Source organism: Mauremys reevesii, linkage group 4 (assembly GCF_016161935.1).
Source record: "Mauremys reevesii isolate NIE-2019 linkage group 4, ASM1616193v1, whole genome shotgun sequence".
Classification (NCBI taxonomy): domain Eukaryota; kingdom Metazoa; phylum Chordata; order Testudines; family Geoemydidae; genus Mauremys; species Mauremys reevesii.
In genome coordinates, this window is record NC_052626.1 from 57697151 (window position 1) to 57719519 (window position 22369).

Sequence of the window (22369 nt, forward strand, 5' to 3'; positions counted from 1 at the left end):
TCAGATTCCCTGTATAACAGTTTTTCTTTAAAGTTTGCAGCATAATGAAATACAACATAATAGATCATGAAGTAAAAAGACAATTTAAATGAGACCCTCATGATTCAGAAAAATGTTGTGTTGTGTCCAAAACAAATAGCTAAATGTAATGAGCTCACTGCATCAACTTTAAACTTGTTTTTAAAAGTCATCATGGAAGATGCTTTTTTTTCTACCTTGAGGGGTGGGGGGAGAGTGGTCAATTTCAACTGGTACACGAAATGTGGCAGGCCAATAATTTCATTTTTAGAACAATCCCTTTCATAGTGATCCATTATTTCATTGAAGGCAATAGCTTCAAATGTGGTAAAATTTTCTGCTCATTTAAGTGGAAACATTATAAGACATTATTGTGTTCACATCTGTATCTGTGATAACGGTTGTTGTGGGCCATAACATTGAGGAATTATGAGTGTCTATTGTGGAATAGCTTCTGTTCTTCTCTATAACCTACAGTATGTCTCCATTGACCAGCAAGATTCTCTGACAATGCCTCTTCTTTCACGGTTTCAGAATACCAGAACCATCCAACGCTGTATGAAACATGTACCCTTACTACTGGGAACTTCCAACAGGTAAGTGGCACAGCAACTGACAATCGCCGATAATGTGTGCAGTACATTAGACATGGGATTTGAGGTCTCAAATTTACATTGGATGCCTTGTTTGCTGATTTGCCAGATCTGATCTTTTACACTGCTTTACTGTTAATACTGAATTTTAAGTCAATGTAACAAAATACTCTTGAGGATTCGATTGCTTTTTGTTGGATTTTTGTGGCTAGAGAAGTTGCATTTTTGTTTTAAATCCAGCAGCTGTATTAAGAGGAAAAATAATGATGGAGGAATGCTTGCTCAGTAGTGATTCCTACTGTATAGGAAATGAAATGAATGCTTCTTGTGAAAAATGACTTCCCTGGTCCCAGCTCTACACATGTGTGTGTGTGTGTTTAAAGGTTAGAATCTGGAAAAACTGAAATGCATGAAGAATGAAGATATTTATATTGCATCATAGCATATGTATAGAGTTATTCAGAGCTAACTGCATGTGGGTGGCCAAGGATAATTAAAATGCTCATAGATTATTTTAATCTTGAATTCAACCTCAAAGATGTATCAGATCAGTAAACTGCCTTAAAGCCAAAATAACAAGCTAAAAGGTAAGATTGTAGCCAACTCAATGAGACGTGGAGACAGGCCCATGCTACTAAGCAGTGCAGCAGAGCAGGAGATCATCTTATTAGCTGGGTTAAGAACTGAGCCCTAGCACTAGGTGGCTTTCATCATATCGGTGGTAGTTCACCTTTAGGATTAGAAATCAGAGCAGTATGATATGTGCTCTGATTTTTAACCAGTTCTGCACGGTTGCTGTTGATTACCAGAAAAGTGAACACAGCACTCTACAAAACTAATCTGTCCAGTGGGTACAATCTGTACAGATTTGTTAGCTGATGTCACCCACTGGCTCTTCAACTGCTCAGTTAGTGTTATCTGTTGGCTACTCATTAGCTCGGTTGGTATTGACCAGTGGCTTCTTTGTCTACACTGTTTAGAGTCAGAATAGTCTTCTGAGCATATTCTTGTGTCAGACTTTTCTGTTTTCAGATATGACCAGCACCCTCAGCCAAGTACATTCAAGCCAGGGATTATTAAACACCAAAAGACTTTCCAGCCGGTGGCTTGTACCTTTCATACTTACTCAACTGTGAGTTTGTCTCCATGAAACTTTCACCATTGCTATAAATCAATTTGTAAAAAAACCCAAAATACATGCATGCACATTGCTCTGAGAGCAATATCTCCACTGGAATATATTCTAATACCTCCACTGTGTGCATTATGGATATGTGTGCACAGAGGAGTAATTCACTGGTCTGATCACAGGGCTGGGATCCAGGAACTCCTGATTTCTAATTTTGATTTTGACATCCTGTCTTTGTCTGGCCCTGGGTAAGTCACTTAGTTTCTGTCTCCATTTCCCATCTTCAGAATGGAGCCCATATCTCACAGTGGTGCTATGAGGATGGGGAAACTTGATGGGGCCAGCGGGGAAAGGGGGATAGTCCTAGCAGTAAGGGAGGGAGACTCTTGCCCAGGGTCAGTAGGTAGCTTCTCCCTCTTGGAGTTTCTAGCACCCACTGGCCAGCTTGGGGAGAGGGGCCAGCATTCCCCAGCTCCCAGGATTTACCCCAGCATGGCGGCCATGTGGAGCCTCTTTCAGCTGCACTTCCGCAGCCCACCCTACCCACCCAAACTAGGAACGGGAACCCAGCCTAATAGATGCTGCAAGTCTAGTGGATCACCTGTTTAGGGAGTCAGGAAGGAATGTTTTCTCCCATGGGCCAATTGGCAGAGGACCAGGGAGATTTTTGCCTTCCTGACAAAGCCTTCAAGCCACAGTGGGTTGAGTACGAATGCACTTAGTACCTGACTGAGGTACTGGGGTGGAGTTGTTTATTTGTTGCAACTTCTGGCCAGTTTCTAGTGTTGTTAAGAGAATAAAGTGAAGAGTTCCCAGACCTGGTATTTTGGCGATGGGCCTTGTGGCCTTAATGCATTGACGTCAGACCTTTTGGCCCTCCTGGTATGAGCTCCCCACCCTTCTGCATCCTCTGACTCCCTCAGAAGGAGGAAGGTGCTAGGACTCAGAGAGAGCTGAATTCTGGGGGGTAGGCTGAGAATAGGTTTGTATGGTAAGAAGCTATTATGGGTTATATGGTAAGGAGCTCTGTAACCCTTGTGCTAGTTATGGGTTATATGGTAAGGAGCCCTGTAACCCCCACACTGGAACCAATTCAATGCCTGGTATAGGACAGTATGTATAATGGGTAGGTAGAGCCCCTCTCCTGTGTTTAAAGTTTAATAAAAGTTGCAGCCTGACACTTAATTCCATGCATGTCTGTCCTCATTTCACCACTGTGTCCACATCAATGGCTGTAAAATGTTTTAAAGATAAAAAGTTACATAATTGCTAAGTGTCAAGATAATGCAGCATAATTTGGATACTGTTTTCCAAATGTACCAGTTAGGCATTTTATTTTGAATTTTATCCTTGGATAAAAGTGTTTATGATCACTGGTGTGTCATCTTGCTGCTTCATATGAGGCAGAACTCTAGCCTCCTAACAAATAATATCTTTTGCTAGATTGTTCACTTAAGGGCAACTCCTGGGAGCTACATAAAGTGCAACGCGTTAGGGGAAATTTGGTGTTTCCACTGCATGGGATGGTGCCAAACAATGGAAAGTTCATGCTGAAGGATTCTCAAGGCAAAACTCCTCTGTATGGTGTAGACCAGCCGTTCATGTGCACAATTCCTTCACCATATCCTGCAGTCTGTGGCTGCATCTACACTGGCTAGGGTGACCAGACAGCAAGTGTGAGAAATCGGGACGGGGGTGGGGAGTAATCGGAGCCTATATAAGAAAAAGACCCCAAAATCGGGACTGTCCCTATAAAATTGGGACAGCTGGTCACCCTAACACTGGCAATATTAGAATCTGTAATACCAGATGGGTCCAGCTTCACAGGTGGAAAGTGATTTATTACTATTATTAGTCATAGCGCCCCCGTCATGGACCAGGACCCCATTGTGCTCTGTGTCTTACAAACACAGGACAAAAAGATAGTCCCTGCCCCAAAGAGCTTACAGTAATACTAGCGAAGACCTGTGGCTTTGATACTCAGGTTTATGGCTCTATGGTAAAGATGAGTGAGGGTGGGCGAATATTTGTGTTGTGCTGGGAGACTTTGTTTTGTGGTGGCTGTGAATGAAGGGTGTGTGCTGCAGTGAGGGGCTCTTTGTGCTTCTGTTTATTGTGAGTGCTGGTTGTATTGTGTGGGTGGTTTTGAAGAACTGGGAGTTGGGCCAAATAATCCACCATCTGTGCAGTCTCACTTGTACAAGCAATGGAATTGTTGCATGCAGGTTAGCTGTCCTGTAAGGGTGGTGTTGATTGAGTTACCTCTGATATCACAGTGGTCCTAGGACTCTTGGCATGGCATAGATACATACCTTACTGTAACTACACTGCGTGGGTGTAATTCATAAGTCAGTCAAATGGTAGAACTTAAAAATTGGATGTTAAAAGACAGCAAATCCTGGTGAAAATTGAACCTGATATTCTGAACAAAAAGAGCTCTCAGCCATGCTTGTAGGTGTTTCCGTCACCTCCCACTGACTCAACAGATATTCTAGGCTTCAGAGTGACATTCCTGGAATCTTATTATATAGATGGACACTAGACAGGACTTGACATTTCTACCTCCATCTATTCTGAGCAGGGTTGTATCAAACATGGTAGTAATAATGCCTGAGTCTTGTCTACCTAGAGTTTGCACTGAAGCCATTGGGAAATGTGTTCTGAAATTGCCTGTATAGACTATTGCATGCTGTTTCCAATCTGGAAAATGTTCCATTAAATATAATTCAAATAACTATATTCAATACTGGAAAAGAGAACAACAGCTGTGATGGTGGGCTTCCCATTCATGAGTGAGTATGCTTTTTTAAAAAATGATAAAACATGTCTGACTTGTGTAGGCAGCCTTCCAAAATTACGGTGCTGATCTGAAAAATCAAGATGTTCTGTAGTACAAATCTTGGAAAAGGGTTCACAGCCTGAGTAAGCAGATGGTCTGACCAAAATACACTCATATGCTGAGTCTGTACAGGCAATTTCAGAACACATTTCCCAGTGTTACCCATGGAAACTCTAAGTGAACCTTTATGCCCATTCAGTCCTTGATCTCTCTGCATTGGCTGACAAGTAGTTTGACTCTCTGCGATACTCAGGGTCAATGAGGATGCTGTAGATTACAAAAACCAGAAGAAATTCTACACAGGGTATTTTCATTTGCAGGCTCTCAGTCATGGAGGTCCGATCAAACTAATCTGCTCAGTTCCTTACATATTAATTTGGAAGGGCCTTTCTCCAATCAAGAATACAAAGGAGCACAGGCACTCTTTCTAGACTTCACCCAACTCATTATCCTTAGAAACATGGCTTTTTTTTAAAGGAGGAGCCATCTAGCCACTAGAGACTGCATTGAAGCTGTCACCTCATTGAACAATAGTCTTTTGGCATGTGTCTCTAAATCTTGTAGTTCTGACATTGAATAGATTCCCACCAGCAACCTAGAGTTGTATATACATTGCATATAGCTAACTGTGCAATGTGAAAAATCCACATTTTAGTTTATCTTATTTTTTTTAGAATTCACTATCAGTTTATTAATTTATAGTCTGGAACCAAGGAAGCCACTCTACACAAAGTAAACTCCTTTAAAATCTGAAAATTAGATTACCTGTTTTTTTCTGCACATTTCTTGAAAATGAGTCTGCCTGTGTATTGTGGGTAGATTTTCCCCCCCCGAAACAAATAAAAACATTTTTTTTAAAGAGTGCAGCATAAATTTAGGGATAAATTCTTTTAAAAGATTAACCAGAAATATCCCAAATTTACAACTTTTGCAGTATTGAGAATTGTTTGCAGAGAGGCCAGCAGGTGTTCAAAATTTCCCGTACTTGATGGGAGCGTCTCTTTAGCATGGAGGGACAAAAGAAAGATCCATTTTAAAATATAATTTAAGACAAACTTTTCTAAAAAGCACTGGTAAAATTAAAGTTTCTCCTAAAGGAGCCATAATTTACCCAAGATAATTTCCCCAAAATAGAGAAGGATCAGAAACCTTATTTATGGATTTGGCATGGTAGAGCTTTATCTACTTGAGATCCCAAGGTTTAATAAAGAGAATTCAGGGGAGTCTCATGTAGATGTGCAGTATCTTTATTTATTTTTTTTACTTAACTGTAATATGTGCTTATTTGGAAATTGTTCTTTTAGCTGAAGGTAGTTAGTAGGATCAAAAAACATCTTTATAAAACTACAGAATGTTGCCTTCACTTTTCACTCCTGTCTGGAATAATACCAGCTCTGAATAACTATTGTTTTATTTTACAAGCTTTTGGGACTAGAAAACTAGATGATCTCCTATTGCAAATTAATTGCAGGCTTGCAAATTCTTGACTGTAAACCTTTCCCTACATTGTAAGCAGTATCTTCAAATAGGAGAGTAAAACGATATTAGCAAAGGGAAGGCTGTATAGGTTCTTTGAATTCTAGCAATTGGTTTGGCTGACAGCCCTGGCAACTGTAACCAGATGTCATAGATTCATAGACTCCAAGGCCAGAAGGGATTACTATGATCCTCTAGTCACTTCCTGTATAACACAGGCTATAGGACATCCCCAAAATAATTCCCTAAAAGTTGCCAGTGATGGAGAATCTGCCACAACCCTTAGTAAATTGCTTCAGTGGTTAATTACTCTCACTGGTGTGTGTGTGTGTGTTGTTTTTTTACAAGCCTTATTCCAGTCTAAATTTGTCTAGCTTCCACTTCCAGCCATTGAATCTTTTTATACCTTTTCCTGCTAGACTGAAGAGCCTGTGATCAAATATTTGTTCCCCATGTAGTACTTATGGACTGTGATCAAATCACTCCTTAACCTTCTGTTTGGTAGACTCAAGGAGTTCAATCTATTTAGCGTATCACTATAAACTTAAAGCCTGTTTTCCAATCCTTTAATTGTTCTTGTGGCTCTTCTCCAGGGACATCATTTGCTGTGGGGCATAGTGGGGAGAGTTGCTCAAAATCTGGGAAAACTAACCATCACCCTGGGGCACACCTGAGAGGCAAAACTTTCTCACTAAGCATTGAGTCAGTGTATAACAAAATAAAACTCTTATTAAGAGGAGATGGGACACAGCAGTAATTTGGGAGAACATTGCAACAATGACTCAAGTATTCAAACAATAAGTAAAACACCTGCCCCACAATATTTTGGGCAGTAGAGCTTTGCCTCAGTTTACCACCTTGTGAGAATATCCTTTTAACATGCCACTCTCTCTTTCCCTATGCTGTACCCCACTCCTGGCTTGCCAGAGTCCAGGGGTGTGTTCCAGGGGGTTAACCTCCATCCTGGTAGGGGAAGGGTTGGACAAGCAATGCCTCCACTGCTGCTCACCACTGTCACCACTGCTTCTGCCACTCTACTTTGTCCTTGGTCCGGTCCAGTCTGGTCCTACAGGGCCACGATCACCTAGCCCAGGTATTAGTACTCACAGCTCTAGGATTTGTTGGACGACAGGGTGCTTTGCTGCTGCTGCATCTGCATCTCTCACCTTGCTGCCTTCAGTTGTGATGATGTGTTCTGAGATTCTATCACTTAGCCCATTTCTTAGGGTATTTCTACACTGCAATTAAAAACTTGTGACTGGCCTGTGCCAGCTGACTTGGGCTTGTGGGGCTCCAGCTGTGGGGCTTGTTAATTGCAGTGTAGACTTTTGGGTTTGTGTTGCAGCCCGAGCTCTGGGACCCTCCCACCTTGCAAGGTCCTAGAGCCTGGGCTCCAGCACTGAATGATGCATAAACAAGGGGAAGATAGGCCTAAGTCACCTGCGGGGTTTGATTTGTTAAGCAGCCTTAGAGCTTGCCTGCCAGATTGGGCCCCTATATAGAAGCTTACACAAAATGCCAGTGTGGGAGGAACTCCCTCCAAACTTCTATTCTGGTGGTAGGGCTACTCACCTGTGATGTAGGAGACTTCTGACTCAAGTTCCTCCTCCTTTGCCTGGGAGGGCTAGGGGGAGATTTAAACAGGGATCTATCACCTCTCAGGTGAGTGCTCTAAACACTGGGCTGTAGGATATATTGATGTCGGGGGCTCCCTCAGTCTCTCCTGTTGAGGCTGTTCCACTGTGGCTAAATAATTTTAAAAATCTTTGGAGCCAGGCCTGGGCAGAGCATAATGGAGGCTGGGGGAGGCTAAGCCTCTCCAAACCTTGCACTGCCGGGGGCAGCTGGGCAGAGGCGGACTACCACAAGGGCCCATAGGGCCTGGGCCCAGGGGCCATGGCGAATTGGGAGCCCCTTGAAAAATCTCCCCCCACTACAGTGCTGGGGTTGGAGGAGCTCTTGCTCCCTACCACAGCCTCAGTATGGGCACAGAGCTTTTCCGGTCTACCAGCTGAGGCGGGGGAGGAGCGGAAAGGAGTGAGTGGGGGGCAGGGTATGTGGGGGAAGGAGTGGGGGCAGGGCCATGGGGAAGGGGTGGGGCTGTGGGGGAAGGAGAGGAATGGGTGAGGGGCTCAGGGCTTGGAGCTTCTGCCAGGGTCGAGAGCTCTGCCACAGTCCCAGTGGGGGCCAAGGTCTCTCCCTCCTCCGTTGCCCTGACCAAGCTCTGATCCCAGGCCACGGGGGTGTGGCCTTGGCCGGAAGAGGTGAGGCAGGAGGCTAGCCTCCCCAAGGGGAAGCTTCACTCACCACCAAGAGAGCCAGGGGACTAGATTCTGGGTCTTCCACCTCCCAGGTGAGTGCTCTGACCACCAAGTTATGGATTTATTCTCATGCTTGCTGTCTCTTTGTTTCTGGCCCAATGTTGAAGCTGTTCTGCTGTGGATAAATAATGAAAGAATCATCAGGTGAGAGAGAAGGATTAGCTGCTTGCTAAAAATGGCATAGGCACCTAACACCAAGAGAGGGTTTGTAGCTGAAAATTCCAAGAGGAGAGAGGTGCTTACTGGAGCCTGGACTTAGGTACCTATCTCCAAAAGAAGGGTAGGACCACACACATAACTCCCATTGGCTTGTTTAGGGGAGGTGCCACCTATTGTACTGGCTTTTGTGAATCCCATTCTGAGGCATTTCTCTCTCTCCGTTCATAATATTCGGCGCCTAGGCACTGAACTCAGGCTTTGCGAATCCCAGTGATTTTACTAGGCGCCTAAAAGCTGTTCTCAATCTAGACCAGTGTTCCTTATATTGTTTAATTAAGAAACTAATTTTTGTAATGGGGTCTCCAAAGCCCACACAGGGCTAGGACTCAAAGGGGTTAATGGCCAAGCTTGCACAGATGGGATGCATTTGGCTCCTGTTAGAAATGTCATGGATAGAAGGAGACTCCTTCACCTGTATGGAATAATCAGGAGGGGAAATACTGATAAAGGGGAGAAAGCAGCCTTCAGAAAGTTGGGGGCCTTGTTAAAGGAAAGGATCATTTTTCTGTAACCCTGGAGAAAATTGGATTCTACAGGCCAGAGAGCTATAACCTGCTCAGAAGAGAGGAGGAGCAGTGGGGCTTCCCTAGGTGATGCTTAGGCCACAGGTTGCTCATCCACTTAGTGAGTGGAAAGACTGGTCAGATTTCCCCAAGATAAAGCATATCCTGGGGACTCATTGTATGGGGGGACGGGGGAGGGGAAATTGAAAGTCTGGTGAATGGGAGAAATTCGTCACACCTCCCTAAGGAAAACCTAGGGAAGAACTCAAGTGGGATGGGTTTTATTGTCCTTCTCTAAACTGACAATGGTCTGTACCTGGCATGGGGTTTGGCCCTTGACCTGAATCTTTGGATTACTGATGTGATAAAAGAGGGTTTTCCCCAGGCCCTACCCTGGGTCTGTTTTTCCTTCTGTTTCCTGTTATTTCCAGTCATCCCTTTCTCAGTGTGACTATTGTGTGAGGCCTAAAGAAATATAAAGTGGCCAGAATAAGTGCTAGAGCAGGGATTTCAAACTGAAATCACCAAAAGGGCCACATGAGGACTAGTACATTGGCCCGAGGGCCACATCACTGAAACCTTTTCATACAATGATACAAAAGTATAGTAAAAAAATGAAGAGTAATATAGTATGCTATTAAGTCAATGTATTAACTTTTAAAAACTGTAATGCGAAAAGTCAGTGCTAATTTTGATGGTCATTTCATTTTTGTAGAAGCAGCAAAGAATCCTGTGGCACCTTATAGACTAACAGACGTTTTGCAGCATGAGCTTTTGTGGGTGAATACCCGAAGGCTTGCATCCGAAGAAGTGGGTATTCACCCACGAAAGCTCATGCTGCAAAACGTCTGTTAGTCTATAAGGTGCCACAGGATTCTTTGCTGCTTCTACAGAACCAGACTAACACGGCTACCCCTCTAATACTTGATTTCATTTTTGGCCACTTAGCTGGCAGCGTTTTGCATCAACCAGTCTTAAGGGCTGTGAAGGAAGATTAGAAGCCCTGGTAAAATCCCTGCGTCGTTCCTTTTGAATCTTTCCCTCACTGCTGTGCCTGGATTAAGATTTCAGCTAGGCAGTCAAGTATCAGAGGGGTAGCTGTGTTAGTCTGGATCTATAAAAGCAGCAAAGAGTCCTGTGGCACCTTATAGACTAACAGACGTATTAGAGCATGAGCTCCCGTGGGCGAACACCCACCTCGTCGGATGGAACTCATGCTCCAATACGTCTGTTAGTCTATAAGGTGCCACAGGACTCTTTGCTGCTTTTACAGCTAGGCGGTGACAATGAATATGAGATACAATTTGCCTACAGACAAATCCTGCTAGGATTGTGGTGTAGGTGAATGTTCAGCCGTTTCAGCTTTTCTCTTCCCCCTGTTGCATCCCCGGGATTAGAGAATAGATGTTTTTAATTTAACTGTATTTCTCTGACTTTTACTCCCTATTTCTTTCTCTCCTTCGGAGCTACTATCGCTCTTGCAATAACCCGACCCGAAACTCCCGGGGAGCTGAGCCAATATGACTGAGAGTACAGATCAGAGCAGTACATTTGCTAAAGGAATCTTAAATACTGATCCAGAAAAAGAGGAAGCATTCCCCAAGAGGGCCTGGCCCTTCACATGAAAATTACCCTAAGAAGGGTTTTTCCATTGGCAGCAGAACCACCAAGGAGAAGGGGACAGTCCTCCTGGAGGTGGGGGTGTACCAGCAAACGTCTATGCAGAATGGCAAAGATGGATAGGCGGGGGAGCAGCTCGAATCTCTTTCAGGGAAACCTGCAAATCTCCAGGCTGGGATTTACCTTTGACTGTCCTGCGGGAAGCATGTTGGCTAAGCGTTGCATTAGGGTTAAGAGGTAGAGCACTCTCCCAGCCTGTTTCTTCATGTAGATTGAAGTAGGGAAAATCCTGCCCTGGATTTCTGGGACAATCTGAAATGGCCTCTAGGGACTGCTCGAGGGTGGAGAATAACTGGATTTCAGAGGCCATCTGGAACTTTGACTGCTTACAGCCTAGAGAGGAAAGTAACTTGAACTGGACTATTGGCCCATCTGGAATGGATTGTGTGCTCAACCCTGGTTAAAACTGCTACGCAGCAGGTTGTAGAGATGCCCTTTTGCAACCCCTTCCCCAAACCCCCGCCTGGCTGCGCCTCTTCCCCGCCTCCTCCCCTGAGCGCGTCACGTTCCTGCTTCTCCCTCCTCCCTCCCGGAGTGTGCAAACAGCTGTTTGGCGGCGGCTGGGCAGGAAGCGCTGGAAGGTAGGGGGAGGAGCAGGGATACGGTGCACTCGGGGGGGGGGAGGAGGAGGGGAGCTTGGCTGCCGGTGGGAGCAGAGCACCCACTAATTTTTTCCCGTGGGTGCTCCAGTCCCGGAGCAACCACGGAGTCGGCGCCTATGGCAGGCCGCGGGAAATAACTCCATGGGCCGTGTGTTTTAGACCCCTGTGCTAGAGGCATTTAGTTAATTTAAAATGAAGAATAAAACTTAATGTTTAAAAGAGTTAAAAAGAGAGTGAGACAGTATGAAACAATTGAGAACTTTTTTGAAATTATTGATGTTTATGAAAAAATACTCAGAATATCATAAAAACCTTTTTGTAACTAAATAAATTTCAGCTTGTGGTATAGAGACATAATGGAAAAAAGTCTCAGTGTTTAAAACTTGAATTGTGGATGAAGCCCCCAAGACTGGACATGACAATGAATCCTCAAGGGCAGGAAATGAATAGCTAGCACATGAGATGGAGGTGTCATGATCCAGATCTGTCCATCCATCTCACCACTAATGGAGTCTTGCTTGGTGTGTTTTAGTGCTCCCAGTCTTGGGCACAACTAAATTAGAAAATGCAAAAGCCCAAGAAAATGAAAGAAGAAGACGTTGTTAAATATTCTGAAGCATCAATTCAAGAATGTGTGGTGGTTTGGGTTGGTTCTTATTTTATCCAAACCATTTTACCCTTCCCTGGACACAAATGACTACTTTCTCCAGGAAAGAGTATTCATATTTTATAACTTTCTATTAAGTCTTTTTTTTTAAAGGGTTCGGGGGGAGGAAGAGGGGAAAGGAAGGAAACTAAATACAAATCCTCTAAGTTGAAATAGTGTTAAGGTTTTATCACAAACCCGCAAGAGCTGAGAAATTTTGGTTTTACGATTGACTATCCTTAATTCATGTTTTCTGAAGCTTTCCAGTCCCTTTCCTGTTGGTAGTGCTAAAGTCTGTATATGAAATTATCTTTCTAACTAGCGAGAAGGAATTTGAGTTGAGTTTCTCTACTTTAACCTATGAGGTCCTCTTCCAAATAAACCCTACAAAACAAGTCTAACTAAAACCCTATTCTTTCTGGATCTTGTTAATGCATTTTGGTGGCCTTGGATTGATTTCTAATTCTTCTGTCATTCTCTCCTTACCAGAATCCCACAAAATTTAGTAAAGTTGGCAGTCCTAGAGCATTCTTAACTGAAATGAAGATGAATGAGCATAAAAAACAACCTTTTTCTCACTTCCACAGTGGGGAGGAGAAGGGTGATTCTTTTTGAAATACATTTAAAAAAAGTTAGTTCTCCAGCAGTAGAAGGGTAATTGACTGCAATGTAACAATCTGTGAACATCATTAGACTTCGTACTGTTGCCTTCATAAAAGGGCTTTTTCAGTCCTTTATAAAAACAAAGAGGCTGATTTCTCCCCTCATTTACCTCTGAATAAGTCAGGAGCAATATTATTAAGATCAACAGAGTACAGCAGTGTTAGTGAGAGCAGAATCTGGCCCATGAAACTTAAGACTGCTGCTGTACTTAGGATCGACAAACTGAAGAATACATTTTCTGAATAGCACAGATATTCCCAGTGTTTGGCAAGGTAAACATTTCTATGCTGATACATATTCTGCTGCCTACCTCTTCTGTCCAAGAAGGCCTCAGAAATTGCCTGTTACCACTGAGCGGGGCCAGTGGCCGAGACCTTGGCTGGCAGGAGCCGGCGGATGGAACCCCAGACCAGCAGCAGGCTGAGCCGCTCAGCCTGCCACGGGTCTGGGGTTCTGTCCACCGGCCCCGCTCAGCCTGCTGCCAGTCCCTGGCCAGCCGGGGTGAACGGGCTGCGTACCCCTTGAAACCCTTTCATGTACCATCAGGGGTACGTGTACCACACTTTGGGAAACACTGCCCTAAGGGAATGAGACTGAGGAAAAACTGCAAGGGAAACTTTATGGAACTTCTTGTTCCCTACATAAATCCCCCCCCCCCCCCCGAGTAAGGGGATCTGAGCACAATTAGATGTTGTTTTGTACCACTGAGGGCAGGTCCATACTCACCGCGCGGGTCGACGTGGTGAGTTCGACTTCTCCGAGTTCGAACTATCGCGTCTAATCAAGACGCGATAGTTCGAACTCCCCGCACGCTCCGGTTGACTCCGGAACTCCACCACCGAGAACGGCGGTGGCGGAGTCGACCTTGGAGCCGCAGAGTTCGACCCCGCCACATCTGGACGGGTAAGTAAGTTGAACTAGGGTACTTCGAGTTCAGCTACGCTATTCGCGTAGCTGAACTTGCGTATCCTAGTTCGACCCCCGCCCTTAGTGTAGACCAGGCCTAAGAGTTAGTGCTTGCTGGAGCTGGTTCAGTAGTTTTCATCTGTACTTTATATTGACTTCTACTTTTCTAACTACTGAATGTACATGTAAGAAAAACAACTAGCATATCTAGCTTTCTCTGAATGTACACAAACAGAACATACACACAAAGACTGTTTACATGCTTATATATGGGCTCACTCTGCAGAATTTTACTTCATAAAGTTTGGGGCCAACTGGAAAATTCAAATCCAGGTTCAGATTTTAACACTTGAAAAACTTGAGTGCTTGAAACCAGGGTTCTGTTTTTTCTCTTCACTAATTTCCACTTGGTATTGATCAGAATTGATTTTTCAGAAAAATATGAATTTCTTGGTTTGTTTGTACAACTCTTTGAATATATAAAACACTATGTCGTTGATAAGTATTACTATTATTATATATTTCCATAGCATGTAATCTTTTGCAAAAGGCTTTACTCACAAGACTTGTCTTTAAATGTTGCATAATTAATTGCTAGGGATGAGAGAACATTATGGTGTTCTGGCTTTGCAAAACCTCTAGAATTTTTTTTTAGTTTTGAGTTTCAAATTCCGTTAAACTTTTGAGTTTTGCCAGACACTTTTTCTCTTAAATTAAACCACAGTTTTTCAAGGAAAATATAATTTCTTCCTCACCCATGTATTTGTAGCTAAATGGAATCTTGTGTTATGCAAACAATAGTGATTCTTGCCTGAAAGTTATTTTTGCCTTGCTTGTAGAACTAACCAGGGACATGAAGTAAAGAGACCCATTTGCGCTTGAAATCCTGAATGGAATGAGCTGAGTGGAACTGAAACCTCAAATGATTTTTTTCTGTCCTAACTTCAAGTTCTAAGTATAGAACTCTATTATTAAGAGGGTCCTAAACTTGACAAAACAAGTTCTCCACTCCCCACTTTATATTTTGAATATATTAGACAGAAACAGTGATGATAAATTTGATTGTCCATGGTAATGTTTGTAGCCCTTCACCCATAAGCTGATATCCAACTAAAGTAATTTAAGGACTGATGAATAAATGTGATGACTGATGCTTATTACCTGGTAAACTACAACACTGCTTCTACACTGGTAAACTACAACAGTCCTGAAAAATTTGATGCATTCTGTCTTATTCTGCTTTTGAAAATGGTATGGAATGTTCCAGGTTGGGAAATTAGCCTCATGTGCACCATAGTACCCAGGGGTGGCTCCAGGCACCAGCGCAGCAAGCGCATGCCTGGGGTGGCAAGCTGAGGGTGGAGAGGGGGCGGTGGCATGCTAGTCGGCATGAGGGCGGCAGCAAGGCAGCCTTCGGGGGTGTTTCTGCAGGAGGTCCGCTGGTCCCGTGGCTGTGGCGGCAATTCAGCGGTGGGTACGCCGAAGGCATGGGACCGGCAGATCACCTGCAGAACTTCCGCTGAATCCGCGTGACTGGTGGATCTCCCGCAGAAACGCTGCCGAAGGCTACCTGACTGCCATGCTTGGGGCGGCAAAAAACATAGAGTGCCCCTGACAGTACCAGTACAGGTACACAATGGGGAAAGCACTGAGATGCCATGTGGCTATAAAAAATGATCTGCCCTCCCCTTAAGTCATTAGATAGTCCTATTTGTGGAGTCATGAAGTGAGAGGCTGTGAGCTCTCTAAAACCCAACTAGCTGCCTGAAAAGGATGTGGCTCCTAATTGACTTTAGATATTTGCAGTGGAATATTTCTTCAGACACCTGTTGTAGTACTGTACAAAGACCTTGGTTATGTAGAGTTCTCTATCTTTCCTTGAATTTTTTCCCTCTTCCATTCCAGGTCCAGAACTATCTCTAAAGAATCATTGCTGCAGGAAAGGAAATGATTAAAATTCCTCAGAGGCAAGGTAAATATTGGTTTTAAATGTAGGATCAGAATGAACTTAGATTTTACAACCTACAGGACTCATCATCCAACACTTTCCATAGTACCATTTCAGTTCCCCAGAAAGAATAATTGTAAGTAGAAATATATTATTTTGCCAGGAAATAACTGATTTTGAGTTATTAGATTCCAGCTGTAGCTGAGGCAGGGAGGACAGGACAGGAAGCATTCACAGTTGACTGTAAATTTGCCACAAGATTTTCCTAATCCTCCATTTCCAAAGGTAATGTAAATGATGGATTGCAGAAACTGAACTGCAGATTCAAAGCTGTGAAGCCCTCCTTTAAACAGTGATTTTTTTTTCTCCTGCTGGTGAGCTGAGCTCACTGTGAACACAGGAATTTCATTCTAACCTCCCACAGCTCGGTCTGAATGAATCATTTGCATAGTTATATTTTGAAATAGTTTTGTCTAGTTTCATATTAACCCTAGTAAATAGGATGCACGTTAGATATTAACTCAAGCTAGGGGATATGTTCTCTTCTTGTTAAGTGCACATAACTTCACTCATTATTAAACGAAGTCTGGCCTAGACCAAAATGCCTCTGAACTTAGGGAAGTTCAGATGCGACCTTTGTGTTCATATACTCATTGCGAGAACACTAGATTCACAATACATATAATAGAAAATTAAAAGTCTACAATGTATTAATTCCTGGAGCTGGCTGAAAATTTTCCATCAAAACTTTTTTTTTTCAAAGGAATAGTAGGTTTTTGACTAAACAAAACTTTCCAAGTGTCTGCTTTCAGCCCAAATGAAGAAAAAAGACCATTTTGAAATGCTGCTGCAATGACTCATGGGAGTTGTAGTTCAGGTGCCTCAGGTCTTATTCTTCTCTGTAGGTTGGGTTCCTCAGCCAGTCTATCTCCAATATTTGTTTTTCTGTGGGGAAAAAAACACATTCCCTGACCAGCTCTATTAGTTACCAGTGGCCTTTCATGTCTAATTTACCAGTTCAAATTCCACCCTGGTCAGCAGTAACTGAAAGATGTTAACCCCTAATAGTTGTCAGGTGACTTTTGTGCAATGGGTTTGTTGATCCAGTTAGAAGTGGACAGCTGCAATCCTGAACATCCTTCTCTATTCAATTAACACTTGATAGCAGTTTCAGCAGAGAAGTCTGGGACTGAATGGACCATGGAGACCGAACTAACTTCTCATCTAACTTCTCATCTTCTTATCCTCATCCCTCTTGACCAGGGATGAGGTATATTAGTGGAACAATGTGAGGGGGGTGTTCACTGCTGCTGCCTGTGCTGTATCTGATCTATGGAAAAATAGACACCTTCATTCTTCAGGTTCTGACAAATCAGCACTTTTAAAATGAGTTATTACACTCACAGAAAAAGTTTTAAATAAATAGTGGTGACTAACAGACGTATTGGAGCATGAGCTTTCGTGGGTGAATACCCACTTCGTCGGATGCATGTAAAAAATTTCCACTACATGCATCTGACGAAGTGGGTATTCACCCACGAAAGCTCATGCTCCAATACGTCTGTTAGTCTATAAGGTGCCACAGGACTCTTTGCTCCATCTAGGTTGTATTTCCCTAGTTTGTTTATGAGAAGGTCATGCGAGACAGTATCAAAAGCCTTACTAAAGTCAAGATATACCACATCTACCGCTTCCCCCCATCCACAAGGCTTGTTACCCTGTCAAAGAAAGCTTTCAGGTTGGTTTGACATGATTTGTTCTTGACAAATCCATGCTGACTGTTATTTATCACCTTATTATCTTCTAGGTGTTTGCAAATTGATTGCTTAATTTGCTCCATTATCTTTACGGGTACAGAAGTTAAGCTGACTAGTCTGTAATTTCCCGGGTTGTCCTTATTTCCCTTTTTATAGATGTGCACTATATTTGCCCTTTTCCAGTCTTCTAGAATGTCTCCCAACTTCCATGACTTTTCAAAGATAATTGCTAATGGCTCAGATATCCCCTCAGTCAGCTCCTTGAGTATTCTAGGATGCATTTCATCAGGCCCTGGTGATCTGAAGATAGCTTAGTGAAGTGACTTGTGTAGCTTAGTGAAGTGACTTGTGTAGTTTTGTCTTAGCTGTAATTAATACATGGATTTACTCCTTTTTGAATGAGAAGAACAGCTAGATCTTTTTTCTAAGGAAATAACATGCGATTAGAGGAAGGAGATGCATCTCCAATATAATCTTCATTAAATAATATTTTTTTCCTGGGCAGTAAAATTCATGCTAAAATATTTGCACTTGAAAAGCAAGAGGAAAATAAAGTGAGGAACCTAAGGCTCTCCAGCTTTTCTTGGAGCTTGCGGAGGAGTGTGATTTTTTTTTTTTAAATTGCAGCTCAGCTACCTCATTTATCCGATTTATTTCTGCAATATTTTCCACTTCCTTCAGCTGAAAATCATTAATATTAATCCTCAGCTCAATTTACTGTTTACCGAAAATTCAATGTGAATGAAAGAATCTGGATCGCCATAACTCACACATCTTCATGCTTTCCCGGTCTGCATATGAGGTGGTTGTTTTTTTTTAATGCCACTTTTCAGTTTATTTTGGTTAGAGGCTCTAATTCCTTAAGAAGAAAAAAAGGTGACTTGAGGGCTAATAAATAGTACCAGATCAAAAGCACTAGAGGCAGGTATTCTATGTTTATCCACATATAGGTACGTACATCAGCGATGCAAGCTTCTACCTTCTCTTCAATCTTTATTGAGATGGACAATTTCTAGAGGTGAGTTCATTTCCTATGCTCAGTCAGTCTTCTTGGTCGCTTTGTCGAGACTGCCAACAAAGGTGCTAATTATGATGAGAATACCTGTGTACTAGAAGAAAGAACAGGAGTACTTGTGGCACCTTAAAGACTAACAAATTTATTTTAGCATGAGCTTTCGTGAGCTGCAGCTCACTTCTTCGGAAGTTACGTTAAGACCATAAACTCATTTCTCAGAACTGTTTTATCCAAGGACCTCAAAGCACTTAATCGTGTTTTTATCAATGGCATGTTTTTATAGATGAGGGAGCAGAGGCAAACATATTGTGAGTTGCCTAAAGTGACATAGTGGATCTATTCAAAATTGGGAGTAGACTTCCAATCCCTGTTGTGGTCCCTAGCCAACTTCATTGCTCAAACAACCCTTACATGGTAATAATTTCAGTTACTTCTAACCTGGACTGGATTGACCAAGAAATGATAGACTCTATACCCTGCTGCCCTTTTGCTGAGTTATCTAGTTACTTATACTAAGGAAACACAAAAAAGTTGAGACCTCTGAGTTGCCATTATTTGTGCTGCTTAAATTCCTTGGCCTAGCAAGTGAGGTATAACATGGCTGCTAATCTCCTCCATGACACTGTTTTTATGATGGAGGCACTAGACTAGGAGACCCAAGACTGATTACCCAGCTCTTACTGAGTTTGCATGATTTTAGTCAGATTGTTTAATCTCCCTGTGCCTCAGATCCTCATCTCTAAAATAGGAAAATTAACTCATTTCTCTGGGTAAATTCTTATATCTATGACTATCAGATGTTCTCAAAAAGCTGTTGCAAAGATGTAGTCACATATCACTATCTGTATGATATAAAGTCAGTGATACTTATCAGATGTCAGAATGATAGTGATACCACTTAATGGTATTAATCATTTTTAAAAAATGGTTTTTAAGTCAATAGGTAGTTTGGAGTTCTGCCAATTTTCCTCATTTTTGGAGTAGAGAAATAGTCATCTGTAATTATTTTAATATTCTGAAACTTTCCCTACTTTTCTTTACTTCTGTTCCTATCCCTAAGAAGCAACCACTGGAAGGATGGGAGAGGGCTAGGAGGGGACATATTCCCTTGAAGTTTTAACTATGCCACTGATATCCACTTCAGACTGGTTTGAGGAATCTTGTATTTTCACTTCTGGTCTCCCCAAAGCCCCTCCTTCAAGTAATTTTGAAATTACACCTCTGCCAGGAAAGGGTCCCTTTCTGATTCTTCAAATAGCCAACAAAATTGAGACAGGTGTAGCTGGGAATATATGCCGACATTAGTACCAACATAGTCCAGTAGGTGGCACCAACACACAGTTAAAATTAAAGGAAAACATTCCCTGAACCTTACTATGTAATATAGGTCATTTTAGAAGCAGTATTTTCATAAGGGGTTCTTCAGTACACAGAGTCCAGTGTGCAGACTGTTTGTTTAGGACTCCAGTGAACAGTACCAGTGAAAGTCCAAAGATTCTAACTTTGGAGCTGCTGCCTGAAGATTGTTTGTGCTGAGGTCAATAACTATCTCCCCTATTCCCCCTTCCCATTGTCTGTCCTGAGTAATAGTTTTTAAGGTTGGCTGGTGTTGGCAAACTCTGGAAAAACTTCTTGGGCTGTACATTCAGAATGCACAAGAACCTGAATTAATCTGAAAATATTTCTTCTTTCAAATCTTCCAATGAAAATCCACCAAATGTAATTTAAAATGTTAATCTAAATATTAATTGAATGAAAATAAACATAAAATACTCTCCCTTTCATCCAGCTCCCCAAATAACCAACAAGAAACAAATTTAACTAATCAGCTCATCAATCCACTCACTATGGGAACGTCTCCTCCCTCCAAAGCATTTCTACTTTCCCATGGGTTCACAGATCTCTTCCCTTTATACCATATCTACTCCTGCCCATTATGGGATTTTGTCCTTTTTTGTTGTCTTCTTTCTCTGACTTATGGCCTGATCCTGGCAGGTGCCAAGCAAATCAGTTTATGAGAGCCACCAGCCCTTAGCTCCTACTGATGTTAATGAAAGTTGAAGGAGTTCAGGATCAAATCATTCCATTTTAAGTTCCAAGGGGCAGGAGTAGGGATTTCTTTTTCTTGTGGAGTTCTACATGCAGCCAAGGTTTTACATCAATATGTATTAATAAAAGTAATGGTATTCATCTAAAGCTAAATATGGCTGGTATTTCTATTAGTGTTTACTGTTTTTCTTTGCCTTTTAATTCCACAGGCCTTGAAATGCTATTTGATTTAGGGATTTTGCTTTTAAAATGAGAACTGGCCATCTGTGGTATTTCCACCATCTTGGATTTGAAATACCACGGGAACACTAGATCTGTGTTTCTGCTGTGTAAATGAATCCCTAAGGTAACAGAAAATCTTCTGAAAAATGTAAATGAAATATTTGAAATACAATTATTAGACCCTGTCTCCCCACTAAAAGCCACATGTAACTTTTTTATTGAAATGATTTTTTTCTTTTTAAATGCAATTTTTCTTTAGCAATCTACCAGAAAATTGAGGTGTGATCATTGGAGGTTTTTGGGACAAGGAAACGTGCGATTTAAGTTTTAAAAATGTTTCCGAAGCACACCCAGAAGTTACAAGAGCCATACTGAATTTGGAAATGGATGAAGTTCCATTATACTTGCAGTATTTAGTAACAAATTTTATGCTATGTGGCTCAGGATTTGGGATGCTGGGATACCCCCATGGAAATATTGATACCTCCAAACTTGGATGTACTTGACCGACCCTGGGGAGAAGCTCACTTAGAAAACAAATATTCAGATCCTATGATGAGGTCCACTGAAATGCCTATGAATAAAAAAAATGGAGATATTTGGCAATAGCCCTTTCACTTTACAGTGTCAGCAATGGTGTATCTCTTGCTATCATTCCCAGAGTTCTGCTCAGAGAGAGAGAGAAGGGCCATTGAAGATCATGACAACTTTTTCAAATGCATCTAAAGAGAGTGGGCTTAGACTCTAGCGCTTCTGGGATTTGCATCACAATAAGACACTGAATGGGCATTGCACATATATAAATACTAGGTACTGAAATACCTGCACATCCTTAGCTCAGGATTAGAAGAAATAATCACTTGTGATGTCTGTCTGTATACACCCCACAAGAAGTCTGTGCCAGAGCTAGGAATACAACACAGATCTCAGATCTAGTCCTGTTCCTTACATGTAAGACCATCTTTGTTTTCCCTGAAATCCTTTTTGGTAGGCTCAGCAGTTAGGTCAATGCGTTCCACTTTCCCAGCATCATGTTTTGTTTATAAGCTCTTCTGAGCCTGGGCAGTACCTTTAATGTGTAAAGCTCACATGTTGTAAACATTAAAGTGTTTGTAAAAGATCATGCAATTGGGCCATGATCATGAGTAAGGCCTCTTTGGGACTAGTGCAATACAAATAATCATCACCCTTATACTGGTCACTGAATTGCCCAGGAGACTGAACTATCCTCTTGGTTATAGTGATGGTTCTTCCAGAGTAAAATTGAAGCACATTATTAGGTATGGGGAATCTCTCACTGCCACTACTGGACAGAGGCTTTCTCCAGGGCTGTTGAGCCAGCATATTTTCCCAGCTCTACATGAAATTCATTTTCAACATTACTTGTCATACCAAAGCTGACAATTGAAAGACACCATCGTGAAGAGAGCTGCCTTTCACAGTTACATTAAATAACCCAAAGCTTGTATTTATTTTATGGATTTATTCCTATTGAACCATGTAATCTCCTGCATAACAATGTTATTTCAATAGCATCCAAAATGTGCTATGTGCTCCGCAGACATAAGTAAATATGGCCTCAAGGAGCTTATAAACTAACAATTGTTAGACTGCATGTGAAATTTTGTCTTCCATGGGGAGTTGCTAAAATCCTCAGTTAATCAAATAATCTGATTGTTTTGGACAGAGGTTGCTGGATGAATTGTAATCAATGAGATAAAGTCACAGCTTTCCATGGGGGGAAAATGTGGTGTTGAAAAGGAGGCAAGTGTGAGACATAGAA

General features: G+C 42.1%; 1 long non-coding RNA gene across 1 annotated transcript in view; it reads left to right on the top strand.

The window, feature by feature from the left end:
* Positions 1-22369, top strand: part of LOC120404725 — a 161684-nt gene that overhangs the window by 40703 nt on the left and 98612 nt on the right. Inside the window, exons 3-5 of the long non-coding RNA XR_005598135.1 lie at positions 553-614; positions 15501-15567; positions 18009-18102. This is a non-coding gene — a long non-coding RNA (uncharacterized LOC120404725). The remainder of the gene's footprint in view (positions 1-552; positions 615-15500; positions 15568-18008; positions 18103-22369) is intronic.